The 15662-nt window shown below is 36.9% G+C and overlaps 1 protein-coding gene and 1 pseudogene across 1 annotated transcript in view; both read right to left on the bottom strand.

The window, feature by feature from the left end:
- GRID2 (glutamate ionotropic receptor delta type subunit 2) overlaps positions 1–15662 on the bottom strand; it is a 1225688-nt gene that overhangs the window by 371601 nt on the left and 838425 nt on the right. The window lies entirely within an intron of this gene.
- LOC111825073 lies at positions 13446–13590 on the bottom strand (annotated as a pseudogene).

Below are 15662 nucleotides of genomic sequence, written 5' to 3'. Positions count from 1 at the left end.
AAGAGAAGCCATATATATGAAAATAGCTCAAAGGTATTCTGTTTCATATATATGAAAATAACTCAGAGTTGTTATGCAGCCATAGTAGCCACTCTCAGTTATCAATTGGTATTTAACTGATTTAATGATATTTTTTGACTCTTATGTTTTCTCTTCTTTTATAATTCTTCTTGGTGCAAACTTACTATCCTATAAAATAAAACCCCAGTGATCGAACGGTAGAACAACGGAGCAGCAGGTAGGGTTGGACTGCTGGTTTCAGCCCAATCCTTTCAGGCCACGCTGAGGGACCCCTAGTTTTATATATTATAGGAAGCTATAAATTCTGTGAAGCCAGAATGATGACTACCTTGTCTACTCTTGTACTCCTACCCCTTATCATAGCATTAGTATATTGATACATAGTAGGTCCTGATAGATATCTAATCAACAAATGGATGAATTAAAATTCCTGCTATCCTCTTTACTCTCCTATTTTTATTTTTTGGCTTTCTAGTTCTAGCTGAATGAAAACAAAATATCCCAATCTGAGGCTACTATCATATTGTAATCTTGACAATTTCCGTGACTCTTCAGGGTGATTCCCCAGACTAAACTTTTACTAGTTTTTGTTTTCTTTCTCATCAGAATATTATATTTTCTAGTAATAGATTAACATTTAATGATTACAACCAGATCAAAGTTGCTAGATTTTCTTCTCTTTCATTTGGTTCTACCTTGAGATGCTTTAAAGGGAATCTTCATTTTAAAATCACATTATAATTCTCCATCTTTTCTCCTATATTTTCCATTAAATAATTAATCACTTAAGGTCAGGGACACCACCTTAATTATCTCTGTGTGTCTCAAACCTATTACAGTGTTTTGTACAAGTAAAATAATTATTTTTATGAAAGTTACAAGGCTAATATAAATGTACCATATTTAATGTAAAGCAAGTCTATTGCACTTTAGATCTTTGTTCCCAATCTAAAATCAAGATGAAAATTTTTCTTATATTCTGCTCTCTTCAACATCTCTGCTTAGATATATCAAAGGCACCTCAAATATCTAAAAGATGAAGCTCATAATCTACTCCTTACCATCCATCTAGTTCCATTACTCAGAAACCAAGAAGTTAGTCTTACCACCTCTCACATTTAATTAATTGAAATCTACCAATTTCACCTCCTTAAAAAATATCTTGAATCCATTTAACTCCATCTCCAAGATGATTCCAAATTATAGCCAAATTTAAAAAAACAACAATGGTTTTAGAAACATAGTTTCCTTGATTAGAAGAAACTTAGACATTGCCATTATTCAACAATTTATGTATTTTACTCATCCTTTAAATTTCAATGTGAATATCTATAACTTAGGGTAAACTTCCCTGACCACCTGTCCCTACCCCTAGGCTCGCTCATGTCACTCCAATACAGCATCATATTTTTCTCTTTTATACTAATATCTGTTAAGTATTTTAATTTATATTTTATATGATTAATGTTTATTGCACTAATTATCTGTAACTTTCTAAGGAGATCAGAAAAAAATTACTGTTTTGTCTTACCCTTTAATAAATACATAATTCCTGGCACAAAGTGGGGCTCCAATTTTTATTGAATACTAAACAAATTTAGGTGATGTTTAAAAGAAGAAACTGAATATGTCTTGCAGTGATTGTTGATTGTTTTTTAAACAATGCCTTATATGAGATTCTCAATATATATATAGCCAAGACACTGTTCTGCCAGCTAATAGCTGAGCTTTTTAACTTTTTCCTAATTTGGAATGTGAATTAGCAACTCTCATTCTTCCTGGGTGCAAAAGGTGTGTAATAATGATCTTCCTGTGACCTGTTCTCACAGATTTATGTAATAAAGATCAAAAAATGCTTTATAAAAGTCTTCAAGTATGAGGATTGATTATTACCTAACTCTGTAGAGAATAAGTTGTCATATTAGAGCTCTAATTTCAACAATTATATAACAACAATAGCAATACTAAAAATAAGAGTAATATACAACCTATGCTAGGTGCTTCTTATATTCTAGGCCTCATTTTAAGACTTGTACCTATACTACTTCACTAGAAAGAGAACCAAAAAATACCCATAAAATATAAATTTTTATGGATGAAACATTACTCATCTAGGAGAAAACCCTTTCAAGAAAACAGAACCCTCTTTGTTTTTTCTTTTTAATATATATTTTTTATTGATTTCATAGAGGAAGGGAGAGAGAGAGGTAGAAACATCCATGATGAGAGAGAATCGTTGATTGCCTGCCTCCTGCATGTCTCCCACTGGGGATCCAGTCCTGCAACCTGGGCATGTGCCCTGACTGAAAATTGAACTGTGACCTCCTGGTTCATAGGTTGATGCTCAACCACTGAGCCATGCTGGTGAGGCCAGAATCCTCTTTGAGGAGTCCAGCTCCTGGTCTAAAACCAAAGAATGGTTTTTCAGGCCTGACAGAGTCCATTACAAAGGTTTTACCTGACAGGCCTGTGAAACAACGTTGCAGTCAAGAACTCAGGCCTCTTTGGCTAGCCATGCTTTTATGTGATATCTGCATGCGGAGTCCAGGAGCCTCCATTCAGAGCTATCGGGCTTTGGGCTGAAGCCTCCCACAAGAGTTCAGAAGAGGGAGTAACCTTGAGGACACTATTCTCTATCATAATCCTTAGTAATTTTCCATTCCTGTCCCTTCTCTTCTCCCTCCCCACCTTGACCCCTGGTCCATAAAATGGAGGGAACCTTTTGATCAGTAGTGAGACAATTCTCCCCATCTGTGCACATACAACGGACCCTTGCCTGGTGCCATTCTGTATGTGGGGAGGAGGGGGGAGGAGGGGGGAAAGGGAGCACTGGCAGAGCCTGGACCTTTCCTCTAGGCTAGCTTTTCCTATGGCAGAAAGTGAATAACAGCTTAATTCGTACTTTCATTTTGACTTGTCTTAATCGTCTACTCCCACACCTGGCAGCTCAGTTCTCCCCAGCTCAGCTCTTGACATCTCTCATTTTATAATGATGGTTCACCTTTATTGAAGACTTCCTAGGAGGTAGGCATTATGCCAAGCTCTGGCTATCACTTATACTTTTTTGCTATAATCCTATCAGAGCGGTACTATAATTATTATAATTTTAACAGATGAGGAAATAGAGGATTAAAGAGCTTAATTGACCTGTTCTAGGTCACTCAGTTGGCAAGTGAAAGAGCCAGGATTTGAAACGAGGCAGTTTAGCCCAGAACCCACTAGGTCATTTTGACCTCAATTAATAGCATACATTTTCAGAGGAGACTAGAGGAAGAGGCATAGAGAAAGCCCTAATTGGCTTTGAGTTCTTGTTTTTCTAGCTTAGCTCTGTTTGTGTTTTGGGAATCTTGAGAAGTTGAACTTTTCTTATAAAAAACACACCCTTGACAGACCAAGATGGCGGTGTAGGCAAAGGCCTGTACTAGCTGCCTCCCACAACCACATCAAAATTACAACTGAAATACAGAACAACCATCATCCAGAACTTCCAGAAAGCTGGCTGAATGGAAGTCCTGCAACTAGAGAGGTAAAGAAGAAAGCACACTGAGATAGGTAGGAGGTATGGAGACACAGAATGGGCTGGTCCAGCACCAACATGTGCCGCATAGTTTAATTGGGAGAGAGATCGTCTCTGTGGAGGCCGCCCAGAGGAGTTAGGGGGTCCCAGCCTTACACCAGACCCAAGCCCAGGGTTCCAGAGCTGGGAAAAGAAGTCCCCATAACTATGGGTTGTAAGAACCAGTGCCGATTGGGGCTCAGTGACACAGAGGCTGCTGGAGACCCACATGAGAAGGAACTGAATTGTCTGGCATCGGGCAGGAACTTGGGGTGGCTTTCTCTCAGAGGGAAGTGCTTGTAGGAATCATTGTTCCGATGCTGGGACCTCTTCAATCACAGGGCTGACTGGCAGCCATTTCTGTTTGCTCCACCCTGATGATTCCCTGAGACCTCACCTCATCCAATTTACAACCCCACCCAAGCTGTGTGCAATGGCTTTTGCATATGAATGGGCTGTCCTTGCTCAGGCTAAAATCTGTCAAATAAGCTACACCTGGGTCAGGGATCCCCAAACCTATCAATAAAAGGCCCAAGACCCGGCACCAGCACCAGCCTGCCTTGCTTCACAGCTGGGCCTCCTCTGGGCACTGCCAAACCCAACACAAAGAGGAGGAATCTCATATCTCTCTGTAGCTCCTGCTGGGTGGCCTCAGGCAGTGGCTGCCTTTACTCCTCCCTGGAGACCCAAAAGCCAGTGTGAGACCCAGTGGTCAGTGTCAGACCATAGCAGATTACTACTCTACACATCCATAAGTGACACACTCAAGGGGCAGACTCAGTGAGCACCAAAGCTCCACTGAAGCAAGTACTTCTCCAGAGGGGTGTTTCCTACATAGCAGCTCTCCCACTATATTTGCAGCTGGTCCTCATAGCCAATTGGGCTGAAGGTCAATTCCTCCCAGTGACACCAACAGCAATCAAATCTCAACTACAACAAGACTGTGCTCACAACCCACAAAGGGGTGCAACTAGAACTCCCAGCTCAGGTGATTGGGGAGGCCGAGCCACTGGGCCCTATAGGACACTTACTACACAAGGCCCCTCAACAAACTCAAGGGGACATAGAAGCTCTACCCAATACATAGAAACAAATACAGGGAAGTAGCCAAAATGCAGAGAAAAAGAAACATGACACAAATGAAAAAAAATGGAAGAAAGCAAACTACTGGATATAGAGTTCAAAATCACAGTTATAAGGTTACTCAAGAATCTTCTAGAAACCTCCAAGGGACTTAAGTGAGACTTTCACGGGTCTTAGGGAGAATGCCAAGCACATGGAAAAGGACCAGTCAGAAATTAAGCATACACTAACTGATATAAAGAATAATATACAGGGATTCAATAGTAGAGTAGAATATCCCAAGAATCAAATTAACAGTTTGAAATATGAGGAAGCAAAAAACACCGAACCAGAAGAGCATAAAGAAAAACGAATCCAAAAATATGAAGATAGTGTAAGGAGCCTCTAGGACAACTTCAAGCATACCAACACCCACATTATGGGAGTGCCAGAAGAGGAGAGAGAGCAAGATATTGAAAACCTATTTGAAGAAATAATGAGAGAAAACTTCCCCTACCTGGTGAAAGAAATAAACTTACAAGTCCAGGAAGCACAGAACAAGAGAAACCCAAAGAGGACCACACCAAGACACATCATAATGAAATGCCAAGGGCAAAAGACAAAGAGAGAATCTTAAAAGCAGCAAGAGAAAAGCAGTTAGTTACCTACAAGGGAGTGCCCATATGATTGTCATCTGAGATCTCAACAGAAGGAAGTGGCAAGAAATATTCAAAGTGATGAATAGCAAGGACCTACAACCAAGATTATTCTATCCATCAAAGCTATCATTTAGAATTGAAGGTCTGATAAAGAGCTTCACAGACAAGAACAAGGTAAAGGAGTTCATCACCACCAAACAAGTATTATATGAAATGTTGAAGGGTATTCTTTAAGAAGAGGAAGAAGAAGAAACAAAAAGATAAAAATATGAACAACAAAATGGCAACAAATACATATCTATCAACAATTGAATTTAAAAATCAAAATAAATGAATAAGAAATCTAATGAACAGAATAAACTGGTGAATAAAACAGAATCAGAGGCATTGAAATGGAACAGACTGATGATTCTCAGAGGGAAAGGGGGTTGGGGAGTGGGAAGAGATTAAACAAAGATCTTATATACATATATGCATTACCTATGGACACAGACAATAGGGTGGCGAAGTCCTGGGGTGGGACCCAGGTGGAGGGGGTCTATGGGGAGGAGAAGAGGGATGTCTGTAATAATCTCAACAATTAAGATTTAAACAAACAAACAAGCACACACCTTTCTTGCCTCAACTATTCAAATTGAGTTTCTGTTAAATGGAACCAAAAAAATTCTAGCTAATATACATGGACATTGCTAGATCTTGTGAATACATTCTGTAATGAAGTCAATGTAGGGAGAGGAAGATAGTTTTGAAAGAGTGGGCAAATAGTAAAGAATCTTGAGCTGGTTGTTTAAAGGCCTAGGTTTTTTTTCAAGTAAGAATCTACCTTTTTTAATCAGTATCTTCATCTGAAAAGGAAATGGTTTTTTAATGTAAATAAATTCTGAACTCCTTTCTCACAACTCACAGCCTATTAGTGATTGGGTCTAATTTGTGAATAGCTTCTTATACCAATTTAAAAACTATATAAGGTCAACATAAATTATTGATAATGATAAAGGGGAAACTATTAAAATCACTAAATGGCAGGTTTCACAAAGGCAAAAATCTTTGCCCATTTTATTTACTGATATATACCAAGCACCTACAGTTTACATATAATAAACATTTGTTGAATAAACGAATGGGTCTTATTTTCCCCAAAGAATAAGTTAAATCTGAGTGCCCACAGGGTTTTGTAGCTTGCAGGATTTATCTGAGGGTGAAGGATAAATCAGCTAAACTCATAAAATCCTCTGTGACTCTACAATTGTTTTATATGACCAGATATATACCAAGACTCATTCCTGTGAAGGACAAAAGATAATTTCTCATTCAAATTTTCCAAATAACTCTCATGATAAGCAGTACAATCAGCCATTGCTTGTAGTTTATCTGATGCTTATACTGACATGGCACTTTTGTCTAAGTCAGTGTAATTTCTTCCTTTCCTGCTCCCTTTTTATCAGATGCCTCTGCTTATGCTCAAAATATGGATGGAGTGCTTGAGTTTCATGGGTAGCTGTGAATCATCAATTGATTCCTTATATCTCTGAGCATTCTTACCAGCTGTGAAGATAATTTTTATTCTATTGCAGGATATTGCAAACATTTAAACAATTGAACAATTGAGATGTCCATACATCGGGCATGCTTAAGTATGCTGGCATATTTCAGAAAAGAGTTGCTATTTTTGATGGATTTATGTACTTTTCCAATTAATTTTTAAAAATTAATGATTTTAAATGTTTCCCATATCTACTTCCATTGATAATTATTAGCTATACTCATACGCATTTGATAAGTATAAGAAAAGTCAGGGATATTTGGAAGAGGTCAGGATTTACTGATAATAATAATCTGCAAGATATTTAGCAATAAATAATCTAGTGGACTCTAATACAACACTGTGCATAATGTAGATATGTTATTTTACCAACACTCAATATTCATAATCAATAAGACAGTTATTTACAAAACATCTGCTGCACTTGTGTTACATAGAATATCATCTTTCACCTCCAAGAATTTGTGATATTTTTGAAATGATAAATCAGGAAAATATATATATATATATATATACACATACATATATACACATATATATATGCATATATATTAGAATATATATCTTCTAATGTATTAAAATATATATGTTCATATATGTACATATATATGTATATATATTAGAAAGACCTACAAGAAAGTCCATTAGGCAGCATGTTACTAACTTCCAAAAGACTGATATAAATAATAAGTGCTCTGCACTTAAAGAAGGAAGATATCTGTGAGAAAGAACCAGACTTCATCAAAGAAAATGATTTAAAAAGCAGAGCACTGTGCAGTAGACTGTCAGTAAGATAGCCATGGAAATTTCCTCCGATGCCTGTGCATGCATACTGATCTTTCATCAAGAGGTAGAGTTCACTCCCCCTCTCCTTGCATCTGGATTAACTCTGTGACTTCTTTTCACCGGTAGAATACGGCAGAAGGAATTATGTATGATTTCAGGGCCTGGGCATCTAGAGCTTTTGCAACTTTTTTTTTTCTTTTTAGAAACCAACAATCAAGTGAGAAAAAGGTTGGACTAGAATACTGAATAATGAGAGACTATGTAATGAGAGGAGTCCTATGGAAGAGAACTAAGGGACTCCAGCCAGTAGCCAGCACCAAGGCGGCAGACCTGTGAGTGACATCCCCTTGGATCCTCTGACCCCCAACTGAGCCATCCCAGTTAACACCACGTGGCGCAGAGGTGATCCATCCCCTCTGAGTTCTGCCTGAATACACAACCACAGAATGCTCGGAAACAAAACAGATTTTGTTTTAAGCCAATTAAAGTTTGGGGGTGTTTTGTTATGCAGTAATAAGTAATTGAAACAAATGGCTTATGGACATTCAATGGTCACCTTTGCCTTTGAAATTGACTAGATACTCAAGGCTTCAATAAGGCAGTATAAAGTTGTACATATTTTAGGGATATTCTTTAATTTCACCAATATTTTCCGTTATATCTTAAAGCTTTAAAAAATGTTTCCTTACTGCAATTCAGAAAGACATTTCTTTTTTGTGATACCTGATGGAAACACTTTCAAAATTGTCTGTGCTTTGGAAAATAAGGCAGACTAGATCATGATTTGTTTCCTATGGCTATCATGACAAATTACTGCAAAGTTAGTAGTTTAAAACAACATAAATTTCTTCTGTCGCAGTTTCAGAAGACAGATCTGAAATAAAGGCATTGGCAGGGCCATGTTCTTTCCAAAGGCTCAAGGGGAGAATCTTTCCTTGCCTCGTCCAGCCTCTGGTGGCTCCAGGCATGCCTGAGCTGTGTTCCTCCTATCTCTGCCTCCATCTTCACATGGCCATCATCTCCTCTCCGTTTTCTGTCTCAAATCTCCCACTGCCTCTCCTTTATAAGGACATCTGTCATTGGATTTATGGCCAACCTGGATAATTCATGATGACCTCATCTTCATTTTATCTACAAAGACCTTTTTTAAAAATAAGATCATATTCATAAGGTCTGGTGGTTAGTTCATGGACATATCTATTTTTTTTAAGTGTAAGGGGGTAGTCAACTTACTACAGATCACAATTTTAAATGCTCATTTTAGTATCAAAATTTTTTATGCAATTTAGTTAAAATGCAATCTCTTTGGGGAAAGGCATAGTTTTAGGAGATCCATATCCATTGGAGACAATTGATTTTCTGTGTATATTGATTGATTTAAATTTCCTCAAATTAGAATTGAGAAAGCACTTGCCAAACAATAATGAGTTTGCTCTTGCAGTGCCTCTCAAATAAGTCTCTCTTGGTACTTATTACCTAGGGCATTATTCTAGAATTTACCCATTTATTTGTCTGTTTTCCCAGCAGAAATTTTAACATGGCTGGAGTCATCTTTTTATTCATTACAATATTGTCAGCACTTTTGTATCACTAAATTATAGTAGATAATCAATAATGGTTTTGATTCAAAATATTTTTTCTTTATTCTCAATACATTGTACTTGGTTTAACAGATGCATTGGTAGACTAAGGTAGACAGAGCTATATTTTGAATATACCTTTTTATCTGCTATGGAGAAAAACTGTATAGTGATATAGAAAAAAGAGATCTCTCACTTATTTACTTTAATCTATATTTGGCTTTCTTAGGCCAACTGTAGAAAATGGAAGGGAAAGAATAAACTAGTGTGATTACCTACAGTCAGACATAGATCCTGAAATCAGAGTGCACCCACCTCAAATATTTTTAAATATCTTTTACAATCTATATTCTCATCAATATATTAATGTAGTCAACCTTTTGGTTGATCTTTAATTCAATTATGTTATATTTAAATACATAATTTGTCTTATTTAAAATAGCAAGTAAAGAGACAGAATAAATTTTTACTAAAAGCTGGTCATTTATGTTACATATAGTAAAACCTTACTATGAAAATATAATTTTTTCCATTATATCCTCTATGTAAAGCATACACATTTCTTAAGACATCTTTCCTTAATGTAAAGAATCAATAACCAGGAATCATTCTTGTCTTGTCAATAATAATTAAGATCACGGGTTATTGAAGGTAACATCATTAACCATCTTGACTTTCTGTACACAGTTGGAATTATTCAGGAGGTAACAAAGGAAGTCTCACAAAGGGATGTTCTGTTTAACTGAAGAAATGGTATTCAACTGGGAGCTTATCCTCAGGAGATTATCCTCCCAGAAAACAAACTAACCTTTCTCCAAAGTCACAGAAGAATAGAGCAACCAGATGGACACAGGCTTAAAGCCAAGAAATAAAGACACAGATTCAGGAGAGATACTTGGGTAGTATCAGAAAATTTGGAATGAAAATTTAGAATATAAGCAGACAAAAACAGACCATTCTCTTAGCCATACCTTTTAAGGAGTATCTCTAGCTCTTTAATAAAAATCCTGGGGTGGGCTGGGCTGGTATGGCTCAGTGGTTGAGCATCGACCTATGGACCAGGAAGCCACAGCTCAATTCCCAGGTCGGGGCATATAAGGCATATGCCCAGGTTGCAGACTCCAATCCCTATAGCATGCAGGAGGCAGCTGATCAATGATTCTCTCTCATGATGTTTTTAATCTCTCTCTCCCTCTCCCTTCCTCTCTGAAATCAATAAAAATATATTTTAAAATATCCTGGGATGTGGCAGGCACTGGGAGGAGGAGGGCTATTAGGAGAAAAATTGGGAAACTTCTATAATACTGTCAACAATAAAAAATCAATTTAAAAATCTATATTAGAATTTTATCACATGTTTATGAATTTTGTGAACCATATAGTAAAATGGGATTTTATTATTTTTATCATCATTGCCTAATTTATCAATAATTCCCTTTACTATATCCAACATAAATGCACCTAGGAGAAGCTGATTAACTTATAATAACAATTCTGGAATCCTTAGAATAGAAATAGATAAGAACTTTCCCGTGTATAATGCAGCTTTAACAAGTTTTATTTCTCAGGAATATTGACTCAGTCATTATAATGAACATTTAAGTATAATCCTCTACTAAAATTGGAGATTGCATCTTCTTTTCTTTATATGAAAAACAGTTTGGAGATTTATTAAAATGTAAATTTAATTCCAAGAGGTATTAATTTGGTTAAAATAAGAAAAATTCTCTGGATTTAAACATATTAAATTATTTTCAAAACACAGATATACAGAAAATAGTCTGGCTAAAAATTCTGTCCAAGATATGAATTTTTGAGAAAAATATGACAATCATTATATCTACTGTAACATGGGGAATGTAATCTACCCCACTATTCTCTTGACATTGTTTCTGTAAATGCTGACTCAAATATGTAGCTTGCAGATAACAGCATGCTTGTATAAGAATACTAGGACCTAACTTCAGAAGATACAAAGTCTGACCTTCAGTTATCTCAGTTCTGGGAGATTTGCTGACCTTCAACCATAGAACTAGGATGACTTAGAACCAGGAATGGACTGTACTGGCCTGCATATAGAGCATTTTTCAACCCTCTTCCTTAGATTTATTTGTTCTGTTTTCCCTTATAAAAACCTCTGCTTGCATTGAGATGTGGCAATGGGCTTTGGAAAAGAGTCCCCCCTCTTCTCAAGATGCCAGCATTTGAATAAACCTCTTTCCTTTTTCACCAGCATCTGTCTCATGAATTTAGTTTTTGTTGTGGCAGCTAGTTGAACTTACACACTACCATTTAGGGAGGGTTCACTGTGCACCTGAAATTGTACTGAGCATTCACATTCATTATTTCATTTAATCGTAATCACAAAGCCCTCTTAGTTCTAAACAATTAAGTTTAAACTTTATAAAATTACTGAAATTTTATAATTTTTGACCTGAAAATTAAAATTATTTATGTGGTAATTAAAATAGAGATGTAGAATAATTTTGTTTTATATTTTCTCCTTCTTCATTGAATACACAAGTAAACAGAAGATTACCCTTTTTACCAAAATGATTTTTATAATGTAAGGTTATTGAAGAAAGTAACATAGAAACTGTGGATTTTGCCATTGCTTTTGGGTTCTGACAAAGCTTTTTTTATCCAGAGGAAAGAGACTCTTGAAACATTTCAAACATCATCTCAATCCTAGAAAATATTATTATAATAAATATATTATGAAGTCAAACTAATTATGAATTAGACATATTTTAAAATATATTTGAGACTGAAGGGCATAAAATGACAAGCATTACTGTGTGAAGTCTAGATTTATTGAGCTAAACTCTATCAGGGAAATATCTGGACAGGTTACCACAGGTGACTAAAATAGGATAGCATCAAAGTTTAATACTCATATAAGTAGTTAGTTGGAGAACAGAAACACTTTCTTTCAACCAGAGCTTGCTCTGCTAACATCATCCAGCTCTCTAATGCACATAATTAACTTTACAAACAAAATTTAAAAGACAGATACATTGACTCAACAAAACTCATCATTACTTCAGGAAAAAAAAACAAACACAAAACAAAACCAAAACAACACAAAAATCTAAAAAAGATGCACAAACTACTACCTTGTGAACATTTGAAAAATTTAAAATGTTAGTATAAACCTTTCCAACTTTTTGTTATAGAAAATTTCTAATACATGTGGAGAGAATTGAATTATCAGCCTAAGTACTCATGGACTTGATTAAGCAATGGTCAACTCACTTCCAATCTTGTTAACTCCTACTCTTTATTGCCACCATCCCTCAGATTTATTTTAAAACAAATGCCAGATATTACATAATTTTATTTCTATTTTAGTATATATCTCTGAATATTAAGAGATCTTCTAAAATACAATGTTACCATTATCTTGCTCCCTAAAATTTATAATATTTTCTCAATATTAGCAAATATCTAATATTCAAATTGTCCTTATTCAAATTAGGATCCATAGTTCACATTTTTATTAATGGCTTCTCCCTTCATTATTCTTCATTTGTTTCCTCAATTTATGTGTCAAAGAAGAGTTAGTCGTATTTTCTGGAGTCTCCCAAGGTCTGGTTTGTGCTAAGTCCCCTGTGTCACTTAACATGTTTCTCCAGCCACTGTATTTTCTATAAATTAGCAAATCCAGAGGATTGATCTAATTCATCATAGTATTTGGCAACAATTTTGTGTTATTTACTTTAAACAAAGGGACATAATGTCTGTCTCCTCCATAAGTAATAGTATCAGTTATTGATGTTCACTTACTACTTTCATTGGTTTTATGGGCTAAAATGTGTTCCCCTAAAATTTATATGTTGAAGCCCTAACTCTCAGTACCTTAAAATGTGGCTCTATTTGAAGATAGCGTCTTTAAAACAGGTAATTAGTTTAAACAAGGCCATATGAGTAACCTCTAATCCAAATAGGCTTTATAGGAAGAGGGGATGAGGACATACAAAGAGCACCGGGGATATGAATGCACAGAGCCAAGACCATGTGAGAACACGATGAGAAGGTGGCCATTTGGCAAGCCAAGGAAAGAAGCCTCAGAAGAAACCAAACCTGATGACACTCTGATATTGGACTTCTTTGTAACGGCAGCCCCAGCAGACTAATCTAATTAGTGATCGCAAAATGCCTATGTTTTAATCGTATCATTTCTTCTTTATGAGGAATATTTTCATGTGGAAAAAATCTTTTTTTTTCTTTTTTTCATTTTATGTGCCTCAGGCATGAAACAGCTCTGGCCACCGACACAGGCATCAAGCTAGGATGAACTAAGGACTGTACATCTGCTTTGCCCCTGACTGATATAAGAGCAACACCACCAATCAGGTGTCTCCTTGCCCATTGCCAGGGGGTAAAAAATCTTTTATTCATTAATCATTTGGTTAACATGAGTTGGGGCTTGTCTTCATAAAAAATAAATTGGGCCCTGGCTCAGCGGGTTGGCATATCATCCCATACACTAAAAGGCAGCAGGTTCCTTTCCTGGTCAGGGCACATACCCGGGTTGAGGGTTCAACCCCTGGCGGGGTGCATACGGGAGAAACCTATCCATGTTTCTCTCTCACATCGATGTTTCTATCTGTCTCTGTCTCTCCCTTCCTCTCTTTAAAATCAATAATAAATAAATAAATAAGTAAATAAATAAATAAATAGGTTCATCAGCCTCCTCTAAAGGATACAGGTTTACCCATTATCCAAAAGTAGAGCATTCCTACAACACCTTTCGTAAGCCAAAATTGTGTGAAGAAACAATGAGCATTCATTTATATGGAAAGCATTTTGAGCATTCCCAGACCCCCAAAATAACCTACCACAATATACTAAATATATTTAAGTATGTCCGGTTTTACACTAAGCATAAAACCCTTACAAGCTCTCTTAGGCTTTTCTGATATCTTAGGACACATCTAGCTAATGGATGCACACAATAAACTCACAGACACAGCTCAGAGCTCCAAAGGCTTGATGTGCATGATTCCTGGGGAAGGAGCCTGGCGGGCCACTCTCGCTGCTCTGGGCGCGTGCTGCCTCTGTAATGGCCGCTGCAAGGCAGATGCTGAACGCTTTTATGCTTTTCACCTTTTGTCATAAAACTTAAAAATTCCTTTTGGATTTCTTTTGGTTTAGTGAAACAGGCAATAATGTAGGTCTTTTGTAAAAGCAAAGTGGTGTAGCGTGGACTTTCGCAAGGCAGAGGATATATGTATATCATTATAACTCATAATTTAAACATATTTTGAGATGGAATAGTAAGTGCCCTGGCTTCCTTCTCTAAAATCATCCCTGGGGGAACTACAGAGTAAAACATGGATTCCAGAAACCTATATGTATGACAGCATTGTGGGAAACTGCAGGGAAGGGAAGCCTATACTGAAGTGGAGAATCTGCAGTCCATTCAGTAGTTGCATCCTGGGGAGGGGGCAATAGATAGGAGCAATGAAAGGACACATTAAATGATTTTAAATTTATCTCCTGCATCTTCCATGTGTTGACTTGGAATATCATTGCCTCACCCGTTCCTGCACGTAGTTACCCATTACACTGATTTATTTATTCGGGGTGCAGCAGGATGAATAACAGCAGAGCAGACACAATTTCTGTTGGGATATGGAATTGAAAAAGCAGATACAGGTTGAGCCGTGTTACATACTCACTTCTCTATTCTTTCCCCTCCAGACCTCTATAGCTAGGGCATTATAACTCAGTGACAATTCTCATTACAATATCTGCTTCTTCCTTAAAGATTTTAACAATTTTTAGTATTATGGCAAAGAGAAGTGGCTGGCTGTGGTTTTGTGAAATATGGAGTTCTCTTCTCTAGGGTTCATCCCTTTCTCTAGCCCTGAATCTAACAAGAATAACAGAGACTAAATGGTGATCACTTACACATTGCGAGAAAAGTATATTCTCAGTTGAATATGAGCCCATAGGTCCAAATAAATTTACATTTGAGGCTTCAAAAGAAACCAGAACAACCTGGACATACTGTTAAGACTATGAAGGGTCTCAGATTTTACCCTACTTGCAAGCTAATGTGTTATCTTTCCAGTTTCATGATGTTAGCAGAAGACATGAGACTCATGGGTTGGAGAAAAATGACTACTTCTCATGGTGATAGGAGTGACTGCATTGGTCCCAGATACTTGGGTCTCAGTTCCCACAGGATAATACAACAAAATGAAACTATTTAAAAAGTGTAAATATTGATGTAAAACAAGTTATATATATTTTAGAGGCCTGGTGCATGACATTTGGGCCCTGGGGGGGGGGGGTGCCCAGCCTGTGCCCTCTCCCAGTCCGGGACTCCTAGGGGGATGTCTGCCTGCCAGCTTAAGCCCGCTCCTCCCCAGCAGGCGGACATCCCCCGAAGTGTCCTTAGTGCTGCTGCGGAGGTGGTAGAGGCTCCTGCCAATGCTGCTGTACTT

The sequence above is a fragment of the Myotis lucifugus genome, unplaced genomic scaffold, assembly GCF_000147115.1.
Source record: "Myotis lucifugus unplaced genomic scaffold, Myoluc2.0 scaffold_12, whole genome shotgun sequence".
NCBI lineage: Eukaryota > Metazoa > Chordata > Mammalia > Chiroptera > Vespertilionidae > Myotis > Myotis lucifugus.
This window is presented reverse-complemented; position numbering and strand designations above follow the sequence as displayed.